The 18,270-nt window shown below is 47.2% G+C and overlaps 1 protein-coding gene across 2 annotated transcripts in view; it reads left to right on the forward strand.

Moving 5' to 3' along the window:
- The first annotated feature begins 3,436 nt into the window (after positions 1-3,436).
- Positions 3,437-18,270, forward strand: part of PTPRA (protein tyrosine phosphatase receptor type A) — a 111,220-nt gene continuing 96,386 nt past the window's right edge. For both annotated transcript variants that reach the window (XM_040981734.1, XM_040981735.1), the window contains exon 1: positions 3,437-3,510. The gene's annotated coding sequence lies outside the window, so the exon portion shown is untranslated. The remainder of the gene's footprint in view (positions 3,511-18,270) is intronic.

The raw sequence follows: 18,270 nt of genomic DNA on the forward strand, positions 1-18,270 counted from the left end.
AGATCTACTTATTTATCTGAAGACCAGTTAGAATCTTTCATCTGCTGGGTCACTCCCCAAATGGCTACAATGGCCCAGAGCCAAGCTGATCTGAAGCCAGGGGCCAGGAGCTGCTTCCATGTCTCCCATGCTGGTTCAGGGTCCCAAGGAATTGGGCCATCTGCCGCTGCTTCCCCATGCAATAAATAGGGAGCTGGAAGGGAAATGGAGCAGCTTGGACATGAGGTGGAAGACCCATAAGGGATCCTGTGCTTGGAGGTAGAAGACTAGCTAGTTGAGCCACCATGCTGAACCCAGGACTTTTTTTTTTTTTTTTCAAATTTTAACTGACCAATTGAAACTAGTGTCAGATGTGTACATTAGAGGATCCCGAGCAACCTTGGTACCTATAATGGTAGAACTGGGACTGGGGCCAGAATTACGGGGCTGGGGACAGGGAGCTCTTAGCAGTTCTCCTAGTTTGGGATGTCAGTGGTAGCACAGGGCCCAAGTCTCCTTGTCTCTCATTTGCTTCAACTTTCTTGCTGTATTTTCACTGCAGCACTTGGAAAGCTTTTTCTGCTCACTTATTGTCTCGCTCTCCATCTGTAATATCCAGGAACAGCAGAGGTATCTTCTTCGATGGGGAAGGAGGCCCCTGATGGGGAAGGGACTGCCTAAAGAAACCAGAGTCCTTGACCCCCATCCTCCAGCTCTGCTTCCAACCTAGGCCTTTGCTCACGGAACCTGTGACTGTTGGGGCACCTGTGGAGAAGGTGACAGGTGTGCCTACTTGTGTGTGCTCTCATGGGCCAGCACTAAAGCAGAGCTGGGACTGACTGTTGTGGGCTAAGGAGTTGATTAGTGCTCGTTGGGATGGGCAGGAACAGGAACTGGGTTTGTAGCTAAAAACACCTAGACTAATTGGACTCATCTGTATCCAATATCCTGGCTAAGTTAGGACTGGAGGAGGTGGGGGAAGAATATATAAGGAGAGGTGAAGGAGCAATAAAGAGAGACTGCACAGGACTTCCACCATCACTGGTCTCCTGTAGCTGCTTCATCCCCAGACCTTCTCCCTGTCCACGTAATTGGCTCTGCTCTGTTGGTCAGAGCATACAGCCCCCCACGGGTGGGCCCCCAGGCATAGAAAGCCTGGCTCCCCTCCTTGATTTTGGCGACAGAAGTCAGGAGCTCTGGACATTCCGAGAGGTAAGTTAGACTGGGGGTGCTGGGCAGGTCTTCACAAGCAGGTGGAGATGACGAATCTGTTCTCTCCCAATGGGAATGCGTGGTTGCAGAACTAACTTCCTAGGGTCTCTGGAGGTGAGAGGGGTCACCCAAGACCCGCCTCCCTTGTCAGAAGGCCTGTGCAGGCCCTGCAAACACACACACCCTCTGCTCCCCATCCCCCACCAATGCGCTGACCACAGTGCTGCTGTCTCCGGGGGAGAAGGAACTTGAATTTCCTGAGCATGGCTGGCTTGCCAAGCCATGTGTGCTTGTAGTTCTCCATCTAGTTCCAGCAAAGAGCGGCAGAGGGAGGCTCTGGTCACCCAGCCCATGGTGGGCTGGAAGCCCAGGGTTCTATGAGGACCACACCTGGGTGCAGCATTGCCCAAGGGTGCCCAGATGGAGCTGGGGTCCTTTAGTGGTCTGAAGGACTAACACACATTATAAGATTTATTTTGATTGTATCAGAATACAAGTAGCACATCAAATCCTTTCTCTTTTGTTAGTATAAACTACAAAAAGAAATTTGCTGGAGATTGGCTCAATTGTTAATCCTCTACTTGCAAGCGCCAGCATCCCATATGGACACCAGTTTGTGTCCCTGTCTGCTCCACTTCCCTGCTTGTGGCCTAGGAAAGCAGTAGAGGATGGCCCAAAGCCTTGGGACCCTGCATCCTCATGGGAGACCCAGAACAAGCTCCTGGCTCTTGGTTTCAGATTGGCTCAGCTGCAGCTGTTGTGGCCATTTGAGGAATGAACTAGAAGTTGGAAGATCCTTCTGTCTCTCTACTGTGTAAATCTGCCTTTCCAATAAAAATAAGTCTTTAAAAAAAAACCCAACAGAGAGTGTAGTAGGTTAGATGTGGATACAGTAACACTGAAAGTGGGGTTTGGTTACCCGGGTACCTGCTGCACCCACAGTCATTATTTGGGAAGAGGGGTTGGTATTTTGGGGCCAGGTTTTTCCCTTGGCCATTTTGTGTGCAGGAGTTGAAGGGGATGTGAACGTGAATGCTGGCCATGTTTATAAGGACTCTGGCCTTGCCGCAGGGGGCTTCACAGGACACCGGCCTGTGGCCTGTGTGCCGCTGGGCGGCAGTGTCCATCAGGCAGCCCTGCCTCTCACCTCCCTCCCCCACCTCTGGGCTGGCCCTGCGGGAGATCCACCGGGAGAACTCCAAGGAAAACTTCCCCATCAGGGAGAGGCAGCCCTTAGCCAGGCTGGCCGGGCCAGCATTCCCAGGCCTCCGTTTCCTGGGCAGAGGGTGGCAGAGGGTCCTCTGGAATCTGCCAGGACACAGGCCGGTGTTGGGGGATGCACGTGGGTGGACAGGGAGGAATGTTCTGCACCTGCCCCTTGGCAGATGCATCTCTGGGTTCCCGGTGCACTTTGATCCTGCCCTCCCCTGCGAAGCCTCCCGTAAAAGCACCTCCACAGAACACCACATGTTGCGCCCTAGTACGTGCATCTGCTGGGGGTGGGGAGAGATCCTCGAGGCCTGGGTGGGGATGGCGTGGGCTGGCTTGAAGTAAGGCTGGGACCTGTGGAGCCAGGCCTGTTTTAGGCGCCTGACAGGTTCCTATCTCCTAGCAAGATCCCTGGTCCTCAGAGTAACTTGCACCAATGAGGCTAAATGGGAATCACGTGTGGCGTGGGATGTGCAGTGCCAGACCACCCTCTGTCGCTGAACGCTGGTGTGGCTTGTGTAGGGCCTCAGTCTCCACATCTGTAAGTTGGGAAGAACGCCTATGTCTGGGGCCCGAGGAACCGTGGAGAAACCGGAGGCGTCCAGCAAGGTAGATCCGGGATCCAGCTTTTCAGACTGAGTGGGTGGCCGTGGGGGCGAACTGGCTGGAGGGCTTTGGGCGAGCTGGGAGGACTGGACTCCGCGCCCCACGGCCCGGCGCGCAAGGGTGGGGCGCGCGAGGCCCGGAGACACCCGCTCGGCGTCGGCCAACCAGCGCCTGCCTCTGAACGGCCAATGAGAGCGCGCCTTACAGCCCAGGCCGCGTCGGGAGCGAGGCTGCGGCGAGTGCGGCGCTGACAGGGACGCGCGCGCGCACGCGATCAAGCTCGGACCCCGGGCCGCCGCCGCCGCCATCACCGCCGCCCGCCCAGTCGCCCCTCAGCCGCTTCCCCTCGCCATGGAGGCGAGGCCGCCGCCGCCGCCGCGGGACTGCCAGCCGCGGGCCGGGCGGCGGCCCTGAGGGCGAGTGGCGGGCCGAGACGCCGCGGCGGAACCGAGGCGGAGCCGCCGTCCCCCCAGTCCCCAGCGGTCCCGCCCAGCGCCGGGCTCGGTGAGTGCTCGCGGCCGCCGCCCGGGGTGGGCTCCGGAAGGCGCGGGGCGGCTCCGGGGCGCGGTGGGAGGGGTCCTCAGCCGGATCCCTCTTTCCCAGGTGGATTCGCTTGGGCTCGGTGCCGTCGGGTCGCGCATCCTTGCGGGGTCCGCAGGGGGGAGGGGTCCCCGGAAACGTGCGGGACTGGGCGACCACCCGTCTCGACTGCCCGGGAAGTTTGCGTGTGTCCTTCTGGGGCCAGGCCGGGGCGCTGCGTGGTTGATTCTGAAAGGACCGAATGGAACGGTGAGATTAGAATTGCTCCGTTCCAATTAATGGGAGGAAGAAACTCCCGGTTTGGAGAAAATTCACACTTGGCGGTGGCCAACTTTTCTTTTCCTTGAAATGCTCCCCGATCTCCTGCGGGTCCCCGAGTCCGCTCCCTTTTGCAGCCCATTCCCAACTGTTGAAGCGTCTCAGAAGGGATACAGGTCGGCTCAGAGCTGCCCAGAATGCACAAATAAGCGATTTGGGCACGCAGGCCTTTAAAAAATGCTCAGTAAATTAAAAATTAAAAATTAAAAAAAAAAACTTAAATCAGTTCCCAGTTGCATTTCCTAAAAACGAAAATAATAAGGGCAGAGCTGAGCCCCGTGTTGAGGGTATTTTATTTTTTAGGAGATGAGTGATTTTTCTGGGGCGGGAAAAGCAGAATGTTCAAGACCATCGTAGGAGGGTGCTGCTTCTGAAGCCAGGCCCCCATAGGATGGGGATTGCACATCTCCCTGGAGAGTGCTCTGGCTTGCCACCTGCTAGCTTGTTGAGGCAGTCCAGGATCCAGAAGATGGTGGGTGAGAGGAGGATTGACTGGGAAAGGGCCAGAGCATCTTCCTGCCTGGCCACTCCTTTCAAAAACACAGGTCTGATGCTGTCACTTGTTTACTTAAACTCCCTCGCCTTCCTTTTCCCATGGGATGTGTGGAGGCCACAACGCCCTATCTGGTCGTGCAGACTGGCTTGCCTCTACTTACCCCTTTCCTCGTGGTGTCCTCCTTCAGTCCTCCTTCCCGACATCCCTACATTTGGCCTGTTCCTCTGAGCACCTTTGCCTGCCAGGCTCCGTCACTTCTTTGAGAAGCTGCCTGGGGGACTCAGAGAATTCCTCCCAGTTGGACGGCCTGCTTGGGATGTGTTCTAAACCTTTCCGGGTCTCAGATTCCCTGTCTCCACCTTTCCATGCCACCTGTAAGTAGTCAGCAGGAACTGGTAGGTGTCATGTCCTACTGGCCTGACACCTGCTTTGCTGTCCCTGAAAGACCGTGTCCTCTGCCTGACCAGGGTGGCTTGGCTGAGGGGTGCGCTTAATAAGGCCTGTGGGAGTCAGGAGACTGCTAGCTGGGCGCCTCGGAGCCGCTCGCTTCCTGTCTCGGTGAAATTGGAGCCAGGAGCGCCAGCCTGCAGAAGTCCATTTCCGCATCTCCCATTTGCCAGGCCCAGTGCTTGGGGTCCAAAATGCAAGGGAGGAGGTGGTATCCTCGCCTTTGAGGGGCTCACAGGGTAATGCTGCCAGGGAGATAGGAACAATTACACCTTGCAGGGACTGTGGGAGCGTAATAATAATAGCTCTTGTCTTATATTGTCCTGCGACAGGCTGCTTAATAAATATTTTCTGATAATTTTCTCACTTCATCTTTTCAGTGGTCCTGTAGGGGCTTACACCTCCTCTGTAGGGCTGGAAATGGAGGCCACAGGGTGGGCAACCAAGGAAGAGTGAGGATTTGAATCCTGGCAGTCTGTTTCCAGAACCTTTGCCAGGCTCTACCCTCCCTGGGTGGTAACCAGCAAGCCTCGGAAGAAGGGAGGGAACAGCGCAGACAGGCTGGAGATAGAGGAGCCCACTGCTGTTGGGAAGCAGGGCAGACAGAGGTTGAACAGAACCCGATTGGGTAGGGGTGGGGGTGTGGGAGAGGAGGGCAGTGTGTGCTGTGCTGGCGTTGGGCAGTGGAGAGCCACTAGAGGATTTCATGGAGGTCGGGGGACTGCAGCTGGCTGGGCTTTGGAAAGGTTACCAAATCCCCCCAAAGTAGGATGGGATCCTTTTAAACCCTGAGGAGAATGTAGAGGGAATCCTATTCAGTGAGGGGAAAAGACCATAAACGGATTTGGGAGAAAAATGTCCAAAATGCAAAGGAAGTAGATCTCCCTCCCTTCCCTAGCCCCGGGACTGCCGGAACTCCCAGCTCACCAACCTCCTCCTGAGGCATGGCTGAAGTTTCTGGTTTCTGTGACCTTACAGTGACACTGTTTCTTTATCAACATGTGCCTACCTGTCCTTCCTCCTCTCACCATGGCGCATACCAGTCACCCATTATTCTTCTTAGCCTGTTAGAGACATGAGTCCTTATTAGTCTGTGTGTAATTCATTCTTACATGTTGACATTCTCTTACTTGTTTCAGTCATTTGTATCTAGTCTTCAGGTTGAATAACATATAACTTGTTTCTGGGTTCTCTCCTTTACAGCGATACAGTGAATATCCTTGTACGTACTTTGTTACCTGGCCATGTATAAAGTTATCTGAGCAGTGTAGCTTTGGAAGTGGGATCCCTGGGGTAAAGGATAGGTGTAAAATATATAGTCCAGTTACCCACCCCTTCAAGAAGGATGTACCAATTTTAAAAATTTTATTTTTAAATGTTTGTTACTTAAGTTAGTCTGTGCAGGTCTGTGAGTAGGATGGAGAGGGATGGGTGGGAAGAAGGTCAGGGAGAGAAGAGACCCCGCCCTTCCTCCTGTGACCTGTAACTGCACAGGGTGGAGGGGAGATACTTTGCTGCTCCTTGCTGCCAGATCACATCAGTGCCAGGGGACAAGAGATAGTTCCCTGATGTTGGCCCAGGGGTACTGATGGGGGAAGGGAGTAAGGATAATGTTCTGAGAGTGTTACTTGAGTAGTCTTGATTTTCTCTTTAAAAATACATATATATGTATTTGTAGGGCAGAGTTACAGGGATTGGAGAGGGAGGGAAAGAGATCTTTGATCCATTGGCTCACTGCAAATGGTTGCAACAGCTGTGGGTAGGTCAGGCTGAATTCAGGATTCTGGATTGCCGTCTGAGTTTCCCACGTGAGTGGCAAGGTCCCTGATCCTAGTGCATCTTCTGATGCACTCCTAGGCACATTAGCAGGAACTTGGTGAGGAAGTGGAGCAGCCAGACCTGGAGTCAGTGCTCATATAGTTGACCAGCATCTCAGCTAGCAGCTTAACTTGCTGTACCACGACACTAACCAGCCCAGATTGTACAAATTTGTCCTCTCGTCTAAAATGTGTCACTCAATGGATTTTCCTCAGAGAGTTCAAGAAGATCTGGAATGCTTTTCCAGTTTGTATGTGTCGACTTTTCCCCAGGCCTCTCCCACTTGACAGGGAGATGTTGAGCCCAGAAGGATTAGAGTGACTTGTGCAAGATGACCACTGTGGGTGGTAATGGGTTAGTTTTTTACAACTCTGATATTTATATTTGCCCAACACCTTTCACAGGAAGTGCTCGGCGACGATTTGTAAACATTGTTGTGTTATTTTCTCCATCTTCATGTGGAAAAAATGAGATTCAGTGGAGTTTGAATTCTAAGCAGGAAGCTGGCCAAATATAGAATCTTGTCTTTTTATATCGAGTGCAGTAACTAATAAATGTTTCCAAATGCCAAAGCTGAAGAAATATTATTTTTAGTGAATCCTAGTGCAACAAAAATAACAGTAATACAGCACTAGCTTAATGAAATGAAACAGCAAAAATCCAATGTTAATATTTATTCTAATGTGTTCTCTATAGAAAAGAAATACATTAAATGTATAACTTATTTTAATTTACATTCATTTGTGTCAGTCTTGCAGACTTCTGTAGTTTCTCAGTATGTACAGAATGTGATTCAGAGGTTTTGAAAAGCATAACATTTCTGTTTATTCACCTGTGTGTTTTTGTTATTTTAAGTTGCAATATATATTGCATGCATTGACACCCATCATTTGTGTAGTATTTTTTTATTCTTTCCTGATAAAAATGGTATTTTGGGGCCTGGTATGGTGGCTCAATGGCTAAATCCTCACCTTGCAAGTACCAAGATCCCATATGGGCTGCACTTCCCATTGAGATCCCTGCTTGTGGCCTGTGAAAGCAGGGATGGCCCAAAGCCTTGGGATCCTGAAGTCATTTACGAGACCTGGAGAAAGCTCCTGCTTTCCTATCGGTTCAGCTCTGGCCATTGTGGCCATTTGGGGAGTGAACCAGCGGATGGAAGCTCTCTTCTCTTCTCTTCTCTTGTCTCTCCTTTGTCTAATTCTGATCTGCCTTTCCAGTAAAATAAATAAGTCTTTTGTTGTTGTTGTTGTTTAAAAAGGGGATAATTTTATAAACCCGATCATCCTTTTTCAGCTGCTTCTTTCTTTGGGATTGCCTTGGCCTCGTACCCTTAGTGTGGTCTCACTGAGTCAGAGGATGCTGTTCCAGTGCCAAATTATTATCTGGAGAGGTGGAACTGCTTTATGACACCATTAGAGTTTGTGGGAGCCTAATTCCTGACAAGCCAGCCAGTGCTATTTAAGTAAAACCTAATACTTCAGTAACACTGCATCTCTCTTAAATTAATAATTTACATTTCTTCAGAAAATCACTGGTAGCTCATTTAGACTTTCAGATTCAGTGCTATTCAAGAGTGATATCACAAAAGCCAACTTGTGGTGTGGTTGATGATAGAAATAGTGTGGAAGTTTAGAATGGGATCACAATAGTGTGGGTTGGAGGACTGGATGCGATTCAGCTAAATGTATCGGGCTGTGTGCCAGGAACTGAGATACCCCAGAGGAGGATGTGATGTCTGTCCTCAGGGGACTTGGGGTTCGTGCAGCAGACAGACATTAATCACCTTATGGTAATTACAGATCCGATGGATGTGATCAGAAGAAAAGAATGGGGTGTCTTGGGAACACCAGACAAGTTCAGCAGTTAAACAACACTTGCAAAGACTCGGTTCTGGGAAGGCATTTGGCGGCCCAGGCAAGCGCTTCTTTAACTGAAATGTGCACAAGAGCCATCTGGGAATTTTGTTAAAATGCCAAGTCCTGATTCAGTTGGTCTAGGGTGGGACTTGGGATTCTGTATTACTGAGCAGCTCCTGGGTGAGGCAGATGCTCCTGGTGGGTGGGTCACACTTGGTGCAGCAAAGTTTAAACAAAAATTTGGTTAGCACCTGAAGCTAACCAAATGTGGCTGAATGTGGCAAACAAAAAGTGACAAGTAGCATGCAATGACGTTAAAGCAGTCATTTCCACTTTAGATTCACCTGGGGATTAGCACAGGAGTTCAAAGCCCCCACGCCCAGACTCCCAGTAATTGGTCTTAAGTGGAGGCCTGATAATATGTTTTTAACTTCCTAGGTTGTGCTAATGTACATCTAGGCTTGAAATACCACCTGACTGAAGAGGTGGCAGCTGAGAGCCCATTTACCTGAGTTCCTGCCGTCCATGTAGCAGACCTGGGCTGAGTCCCAGCTCTGTGGCTTCACTTGGGCCATGCTTGTCTGTGAAGACATTTGGGGAGTGAACCAATAGATGGAGGATCTTTGTCTCTGAAATTCAAAGAAATAGACAAAAATAGAAAAATAAGATAAACTATATAGTTTAGAGGTTGTTGGTGGTTTGTAGGTCATGGAATCTGAATATGATTACTATAGTACTTGGAGCAGCCTGAAGCAAGAGTCCACTGTGCAGTTAGAAGGTTCAGAGTCATATGTTGGCTTTCAATGAATTGTAGTTTTCATTCAATTAAACTAAGGCTTACAAAAGGCACCTGCAAAGAAAGTCCTAATAAGGCCAGCACAAGCGGAAAACAAGATGGCAGAGCTTCTGGGAACTCTTGGTGGGCTGGTAAATCAGATAAGTAAGGTCCTGGCGTGGGCACTGGGCCTGGTGATTAAGCCACTGATTAAGATGCCTGTGTCCCTGCTCCTGTGCTGGCTCCAGTTCCTGACTCCAGCTTCCTGCTGCTGCAGAAGCTGGGAGGCTGTCAGGATGGCTCAGGTAGTTGGCTTCCTGACACCTCTAAGGGAGACTACTGAATTCCCCGGTTGGGCAGCAAGGCAACAGATGGGACTTCTCTCTGAGTCCCTTTCTGTTTCTTTAAAAAAAAAAAAAATCTGCCTGCCTTGTCCTTTTTGTCGCTCTCAAATAATTATAAAATAAAAATCCAAGGGCTGCCATTGCAGCATAGTGGGTTAAGCCGCCACTTATAATTCAAGCATCCCCTATCAGAATGCTGTTTCAAGTCCCAGCTGTTCTGCTTCCAATCCTACTCCCTACTTATGGACCTGGGAATACAGTGAGTCCAAGTGTGTGGGTCCCTGCCACTCACGTGGGGAAACCCAGATGGAGTTCCAGGTTTGTGGCTATAGTGTGGCCTAATTCTGGCTGTTGCAGGGATTTGGGAAGTAAACAAGATGATTAAAGTATTTTTCTGTCACTGAGCCTTTCAAATACATATATATATTTAAATAGAATTTAGTAAGTTATCTCAGTGGGAAAGTATCAAGAAGCATGTATGAATAGCACTTATATCTTCTGTCATTATTGGGAGTCTTGCTGGAAGAGTATTTTGATCACAAGATATTTGATAAAAGAGGAAGATGTAACAAATACTAAGACAAGCTTCTGGAACAGAAAAAGTTCTGGAAGAAGTTCTGTGTTCTGCTTCTTACCTTGCTTCTTTCCTTTCCTTTCTTTCTTGCAGAATTACAACAGAGGGGGGCCTGGACCATGGTATAATAGGTTAAGTGTCTGCCTACAGTGCCAGCATCCCCCATGCGCACTGGTTCACGTCCTGGCTGCTCCAGTTGCCATCCAGCTCCCTGATGTGGCCTGGAAAAGCAGCAGAAGATGGCCCAAGTCCTTGGGACCTGCAACCATGTGGGAGACCTGGAAGAAGCGCCTAGCTTTGAACTGGATGAGTTCTGGCTGTTGCAGCCATTTAGGGAGTGACATCAGCAGATGGAAGATATCTTTCTCTGTATATATAGATCTGCCTCTCAAGTAAAAGAATGCATAATTATATTTTTAAAAGAATTACAGCAGAGGAGATAAATATCTTTTCAATGATATTTAGAATTATAGGCCTTTTACTTGAATGCTCTAAAATTCCACTAACAATGATGACAATGATTACAACAATTATATTTAGGGCTTTCTCATTCATTTTTAAAAAGATTGATTTATTATTTTTATTGGAAAATCAGATTTTACAAAGAGAAAGAGTGGACAATCTTCCATCCTCTACTCCACTCCCCAAGAAGTGACTGCAGTGGCTGAAGCTGAGCTGTCCGAGGCCAGGAGCCTCCTTTGGGTCTCCCTCGTGGATGCAGGGTCCTAAAGCTTTGGGCCATCTTTGACTACCTTTCCAGGTCAGAAGCAGGGAGCTGGAAGGGAAGTGGAGCAGATGGAATACAAACGTGTATCCCCATGGGATCCTGGTGCATGCAAGGTGAGGATTTAGCCGCTAGGCTACCACACCAGGCCCAGCTTTCTCATTCTTATGAAAAAGACAAAAAGGCATATACAATTGGCAGGTCCTTCCTGTCTGCACTCCTGCCAAGGCCCGCTTAAACAGAAGCAAAACCAGTATAATAGATAGGAAATAATAAGTCAGGAAACCAAAGACATTCGTTTATCAATAGATACTATTGGAAGTCACAGAAATGTTGCTGAAACGTGGGTAAACAGTATGTTAGAACAAATTTTGCATTGTGGGAGGTTTACCATACAAAGTCCAGAAGGTGCTAGCGTGCCTGAGTATTGCTAGATTCGCTTAATAGGTGAGTTCCAGAAGAAAATCTTTTGTAAGCTCCTAGAGAAATAGTTAAATTAGAGAAGATTTTTTTAAAAAATTCATTTGTTTGTTTTTTAAAGATTTATTTAACAGTCAAAGTTACACAGGGAGACAGACAGATCTTCCATCCACTGATTTTTTCTCCCCATATGGCTGTAGCAGCCAGGATGAGACTGGGCGGTGGCTGAGCCAAAGTCAGGAATTAGGCCTACTCAGGAGAACTCAGGCACTTGGTCCATCCTCTGCTGCTTTCCCAAACCTTTGCAGGGAAATGGATTGGAAATGGAATAGCCAAGACTTGAGCTGGATCACATTCAGGTTGCCATTATCGAAGGTGACTATTTAACTTGCTGTGCCACAACACTGGGCCTTGTTTGTTTTTAATTGGAAGGCACAGAGACAGAGATCTAGCTGTTGGTTCATTCTCCACATGCTCACACTGGTGCAGCCCTAAAGCAGGAGCCAGGCTCTCAATCCAGATCTTCCATGTGAGTGGGAGGGACCCAAGGCCTAGAGTTCTCACCTGCTGGCTCCCCAGTGCACATTCCAGGCAGCTGGCATCAGATGCAGAGTTTTGAACGCCTGGCACCTTGATATGGGGTGTGTCCATTCCAAGTGTAATGTCTTAACCACTGCACCAGCCTTCCACCCCAGAAGATTTCATCTTAATGTTAAATGATTGCCCTGGTGAGAATACTGGTGTGTGAAATAATTGACCAAGTGTTAACTAGTAACAAAGCAGCTGCTTTGAATGAATGAAAAAATGAAAGCCATTCATTGCCTCTTCATGGGCAAACTGTTGAATCAATTTGTTTGTTATCTTGTGGTAGGATTCTTGATGTATGCTGTTTCTTTTTAAAAATGCCAACTTTTGTGATTATAATAGCAAATGTAATCTAGAAAATTAATATCCTTCATCTGTCTCTTCAAGTAAAGGTTTATTTTAGCATTGAACGAGAAAATAATTACATTTTTCTTAGAAACAAATGTGTTGTGAGAGCATTTTCCTTGCTTGTGATCTTTTAAAATAATGTTTATTGAGATACAATTTATATACCATAAAATTTGAAATGTATGATTCAGTGGTTTCCCAGAGCTGTGTGGCCATCATCACTCTCTAATTAAGAACATTTTCATCACTGCAAAAAGAAATCCTGTATCCAGCAAATTCACTCCCTGTACTGCCCTCCCTCCAGCCCTGGCAGCCACTAATTTTTTCTGTGAATTTGCTTATATTCTGTACATATCATATAAATGGAGTCATATGATATAGCTGAATTTTTAGCATATTTTGGGGGACTCATCTGTATACTGTGTATCTCTACTGTATTCTTTTTTTTGACCAGATAATAAAACATTCCATTAGATGGAGATACCATGCTTGTTTCATCCATTTATCAGTTGATGGGCATTTGGGGATGTTTCTCCTTTTGGCTAATGTGCATAATGCCTCTGTGAACGTTGGTGTACAGTTTTTCTTGTGGATTTGTGTTTTTGTTTCTTTAGGCTATTTACCCAGACGTAGAACTGCTGAATGAAATGCTAACTCTAACTTTTTGAGGAGCTGCTAAACTCTTCTCCAAAGTGGCTACCATTTTCCATTGCCAGCAGCAATGCACAAGGGTTCTGGTTTCTCTGCATCCTTGCCAAGGCTCATTATTCTTTTTTATACTACAGCTACCTCACTGAGGGGTGAAGTCATAGCTCACTGTGGTTTTATTTGCATTTCTGTGAAGATTAATGATGTTGGACATCTTTTTGTGTGCTTATTAGTCGTTTGTACATGTTCTTTGGAGAAATACCTATTTAAATCCTTTGCCTTTTGTGAAATTTAGTTGTCTTTTTGTTACTGAGCCCTTGTATTCTAGGTATAAGTCTTTCATTAGGAATATGCTTTGCAAATATGTTCTCTCATCTGTGGATTGTATTCCATGCTGTGGACATATGTATCCTGTATATGCATTATCCTATATCCTGTATGGAGTAGAATTGCTGAGTCAGATAGTAACTCTTTGAGGATCTGCAGCTGCACCATTTTACATGCACATCAGCAGTGTGAGAGTTTTTGATTTCTTCACATGCTTATCAGCACTTGCTATGGTGTATCTTTTGAACTTTACTCATCCTAATGGTGTGAAATGATACTGCATAGTAGTTTTATTTGCATTTTCCTGATGGCTCATGGTCTTGAGGTTTTCTTTCATCAAAAAACAAAACAAAACAAAAAACGTAATTTTACACATTAAAACCTTGGAAGAATGTTTTTGTAACCTGATAAAATCTCCAAATGCATTTTTTTTTTAAAGATTTATTTTTATTATTTTTTCATTGGAAAGGCGGATATACAGAGAGGAGAGACAGAGAGGAAGATCTTCCGTCCGATGCTTCACTCCCCAAGTGAGCGCAACGGGCCGATACTATGCTGATCCGAAGCCAGGAGCCTCTTCCGGGTTTCCCACACGGGTGCAGGGTCCCAAAGCTTTGGGCCGTCCTCGACTGCTTTCCCAGGCCACAGGCAGGGAGCTGGAAGGGAAGCGGGGCTGCCGGGATTAGAACCGGCGCCCATATGGGATCCCGGGCGTGCAAGGCGAGGACCTTTAACCACTTGCGCCACCGCGCCGGGCCCTCCAAATGCATTTTTAAAAAAGATTTATTTCTTTTGAAAGAGTTATGGGGAGAGAGAGAGAGGTTTTCCATTTACTGATTCACTCCCCAAGTGCTCCACATTGGCTAGGGTGGGCCAAGCTGTTCACTCCCCAAGTGCTCCACATTGGCTAGGGTGGGCCAAGCTGAAGCCCAGAGCTTTAGTAGTTCTTCACATGAGAGCAGGGACCCAGTAGAACACCTTCCTCTGCTTTCCCAGGTGCCTTAGCAGGGAGCTGGGTTGGAAGTGCAGTAGCCAGGATTTAAACTGGTGCCCATATAGCACTGATGCTTAATCTTATATATATTTTAAAAAGATTCCAGGGCCCAGCACGGTAGCCTAGTAGCTAAAGTCCATGCCTTGCATGTACTGGGATCCCACATGGGCACCAGTTCATGTCCCAGCTGCCTGGCTTCTCATCCAGCTCCCTGCTTGTGGCCTGAGAAAGTGCTCAAGGAGAGCCCCAAGCCTTGGGACCCTGCACTCGCATGGGAGACCCGGAGGAGGCTCCTGGCTTCGGATCAGTTCAACTCCAACCATTGTGGCTGCTTGGGGAGTGAACCATTGGACGGGAAGATCTTCCTTTTTGTCTCTCCTTCTCTCTGTACATCTGACTTTCCAGTAAAAATAAATAAATAAATCCTTAAAAAAAAGTTTTAAAAAAGGATTCTTTTTTTGGAAACAAGCATGAAGTATTTGTGGGTGAAATAATGTGATATCTGGATTTTGCTTTAAAGTAATTCAGTGAGTTTGGAGCACTATAGATGAGATAATTATTGAAACTAGGTAACAGACGAGAGCTTGTTATCATGTTTTTTCTACTGCTATGTATGTTTCAAAATTTCCGTAATAAGTTTATAAAAGGAAAAGTTTTCCCTGTAAAGAGTATTTGTGGATTCCAAACATGTTTATCATAAACTTAAAAATTTGGGGCCAGTGTGGTAGCATTGCAAGCTAATCTGCCTGCAGTGCTGACATCAAATATGAACAAATATGAACATAGATAGGTTCAAGTCTCAGCTGTTCCACTTCCTATCCAGCTCTCTGCTAATGGCCTAGGGAAGCAACATAGTGTGGCCGAAGAGCTTGGGCCCTTGTACCAATGTGGGAGACCCAGAAGAAGCTCCTGGCTCCCAGTCTCAGATTGGTCCACCTCTGTCCACTGCTGCCACTTGGGAAGTAAACCAGCAGATGGAAGATCTGGCTGGCTGTCCCTCTTCTATGTAACTCTGATTTTTGAGTAAAATAAATAAAGTCTTAAAAAAAAAAGGAAGAATAGAAAGCAAAAAAAAAAAAAAGATGGTAAAATCTGACATCTGGTTTGTTTTCAAGCGTATCTGCATAGGGGAAGATGGGTATTTATTAGCCAAATCTAAAGTAAAGGGGAACGTTTGGTATTATTGCATTGGACAAAAGAATAAATAGCATCAAAATGTAATGAGCCCAGCCTACTAGCAATCCATCTTTTGCATCCATGTTTCTTTTTGGCTGAAAATAATTAGAACCAATTGACCTGAAGCCAGACTTGCAGATATTCAAACATAACAGACTAGCTGAGTACACCTGCTCTCTGACCTGGGATGTAGCCATCCCATGTGGCATTTTAACAAGCTGCGCCTCAATGCCTGCCCACAGAAATCTTTTTAAATGTTGTAATAATCTCGTAGTAATGCCAATACCATTATTGATTGTGATCATTATTTTTTATGAGACAGAGAAACAGACCAGGCTTCCCTCCCCTAGTTCATTCCCGAGATGCCTGTGATACCTTGGCTCAATATGAAAGCCAGGGTCACAGTCCAAATCTGTGTGGGTGACAGGAACCCAGTTTCTTAAGCCACTGCTGCTGTCTCCAGGGTCTTCCTTAGCAGGAAGCTGGAGTCAGGGGCCAGAGAACACGGGTTTATGAGCTGTCATTTCAGCTTTTTTTTTTTTTTTTTTTGAATGAGAGAAATGACAAAACAGAAAGATGCTGTGTCTCTTTTGGAGAGTGAAAGAGCACTAACTTGTATTTACTGGCTCACTCTGCAGATAGCCTCAGTGAGTCAAAGCTGGGAGCCAGGGATTCAGTCCAGGAACCTCAGTGAGAGCCCTCAACACTGAATATCAAACCCAAGCCCTCTGACGTGTGAGTCAGGCATAACTAGGCCTGCACACCAGTTCTTTCAGGGGGAACAGTGAATGTCTTAGAACCTTCCCACGCTGCTCTGGGTACAGTGCTGCTGATACATGAACGGAAGGCATTACTTTTACTAATGGGTGATATCAGTGCATTTACAGTGTTATATTAAGCTGCGTCAACCAGTGTTTGAAAGCTAATTGCTGGATAAGCTGTTTGTCAATCAGTATTTGAAAACTCCTTGCGTAGTTTACAGCAGTCAGGTTTCAACTTCTTCCCACACACAGAAGCTCAGTTCTTCAACAAACAATCATCTCTTCCCCCAAAACAGAAATCTGGAACTATACTAATGCTTCTGTTGCTGAAATACCGTCTCCAGCTCCATCATCATTTCCCCCTACCCTAGAGCACTCTGGGCACCATTATCACTAGCCATCTTTGCTCCAACAGCCATGGGAGAAGTCTTGGTGCTCTGCCCATTCCATGAGAAGCAAACTTTTTTTTTTTCAAGATTTATTTATTTTTATTGAAAATCAGATTTACAGTGAAAAGGAAAGACAAAGATCTTTCATGTGCTGATTCACTCCCCAAGTGACTGCAATGGCCAGAACTGAGCCAATTCGAAGCCAGGAGCCTGGAGCTTCCTCCAGGTCTCCCACACAAGTCAGGGTCCCAAGGCTTTGGGCTGTCCTCAACTGCTTTCCCAGGCCACAAGCACGGAGCTGGATAGGAAGTGAAGCAGCTGGTACATGAACTGGCACCCATATCAGATCCTGGCACATGCAAGGTGAAGATTTAGCCGCTAGGCAACCATGCCGGGCCCATCAAACCTTTTGACTGCGTGTGCACCAGTAAACAGTGCAGGGCTGTTTAGAAGCCAGTGAGAAATGTTGCACCTGTGGGCATTGAGGGAGTGGAATAGCATATTGGGGCAGGAGGGAAACGACTTCTTTCTCTCTCATTAATTATATCAAAAATGCATATATTAAAAGGAACTGGAGACAAAGCTACATACTTGCTCTGTGTGCATGTCAGCAGTTAGTCACCTCTGAGAACTCATTTCTCTTTGATAAATTCATTTTAGCTGTGAAAAATCCGAGTAAAAGGAACTGGGTAGCCTGAACTTGGAGGGATGCTTTGGCCTCCCTGGCTACCCTTCCCATGGATCCTGTGATGTGAGAGTTCCTTCCACTTCCTCGCAGTGAGGTGAGCCCCTGAGCCCGTGCTTTTTGCCTCTGCCTGCTTTAAGACCATGGCCCTCCAGTGCCCCTGCTTACTGCCTGGTCCTGCCTGCTTTGCTCACAGGCTGGATCACAGGGTCTGCCAGCCAGTGGCTCTTTCTTTCCCCAGTCTGGTGTGTCAGCTAGAATAAAACCTTCAGCAGATCTGAAGCTGTCGGAAGCCATCCGAGCAGATCCCACCTGGCCCAGGGACTTACTGCCGGCTGATGAAAGTCATGAAGCGTCCCTTTTCTTCCTGTAACTTACTCCTGTTTAGTGTGAATTGTGACAGTGCTGTGAAGCTCTGAGGAGCTTCATGGTAGTGACGGGCTTGGAGGAGGTTAATTTGAAAAACCATTTTTAAAAATCATGTTTAGTTGTTTTTAATTATTGTATTTTAAAGACAGAGTTACAGAGAGAAAGAATGAATGATTGAGACACTTCTATCACTGGTTCAATCCCCAGTGGCCCAGTTTGGACTGGGCCAAAGTCAGATGTCCCACATGGGTACTGGGGCTCAAGTACTTGTGCTGTCCTGTGTTGCTTTGCCAGACACATGAAGCAGGCAGGAGGATATGGACTTACGTCGCTATGGGATGCCAGTGGCACAGGGGGTGAGTTATCCCGCTGTGCCACAGTGCTTGGGGGTGAGCAGTACCTGTGAAACCTTCCTGAAAAGTTGCCTGCCTGTTTCATGTAAGAGTTGCTTAAGCTTGACATTTCCAGTAAGAGTTTTGTGTTTGTCAGGGGAGTGTTACTGAGCAGGTTGAGATGTGCTTTATTCTTTTTGGTGCTAGGGCTGGGCGGGTAAGAGGAGTCAATCCGTTGTCCCTGGTGATAATGGAAAAGATTGCTTATATGTTCACACTTATTCAGTTAGTTCTCAGAGGTCAGATTTTGTAGAGCCAGTAGTAGTTAACGGATC

This window comes from Ochotona curzoniae, unplaced genomic scaffold (assembly GCF_017591425.1).
Source record: "Ochotona curzoniae isolate NIBS_2020 unplaced genomic scaffold, NIBS_Ocur_1.0 contig_3520, whole genome shotgun sequence".
NCBI lineage: Eukaryota > Metazoa > Chordata > Mammalia > Lagomorpha > Ochotonidae > Ochotona > Ochotona curzoniae.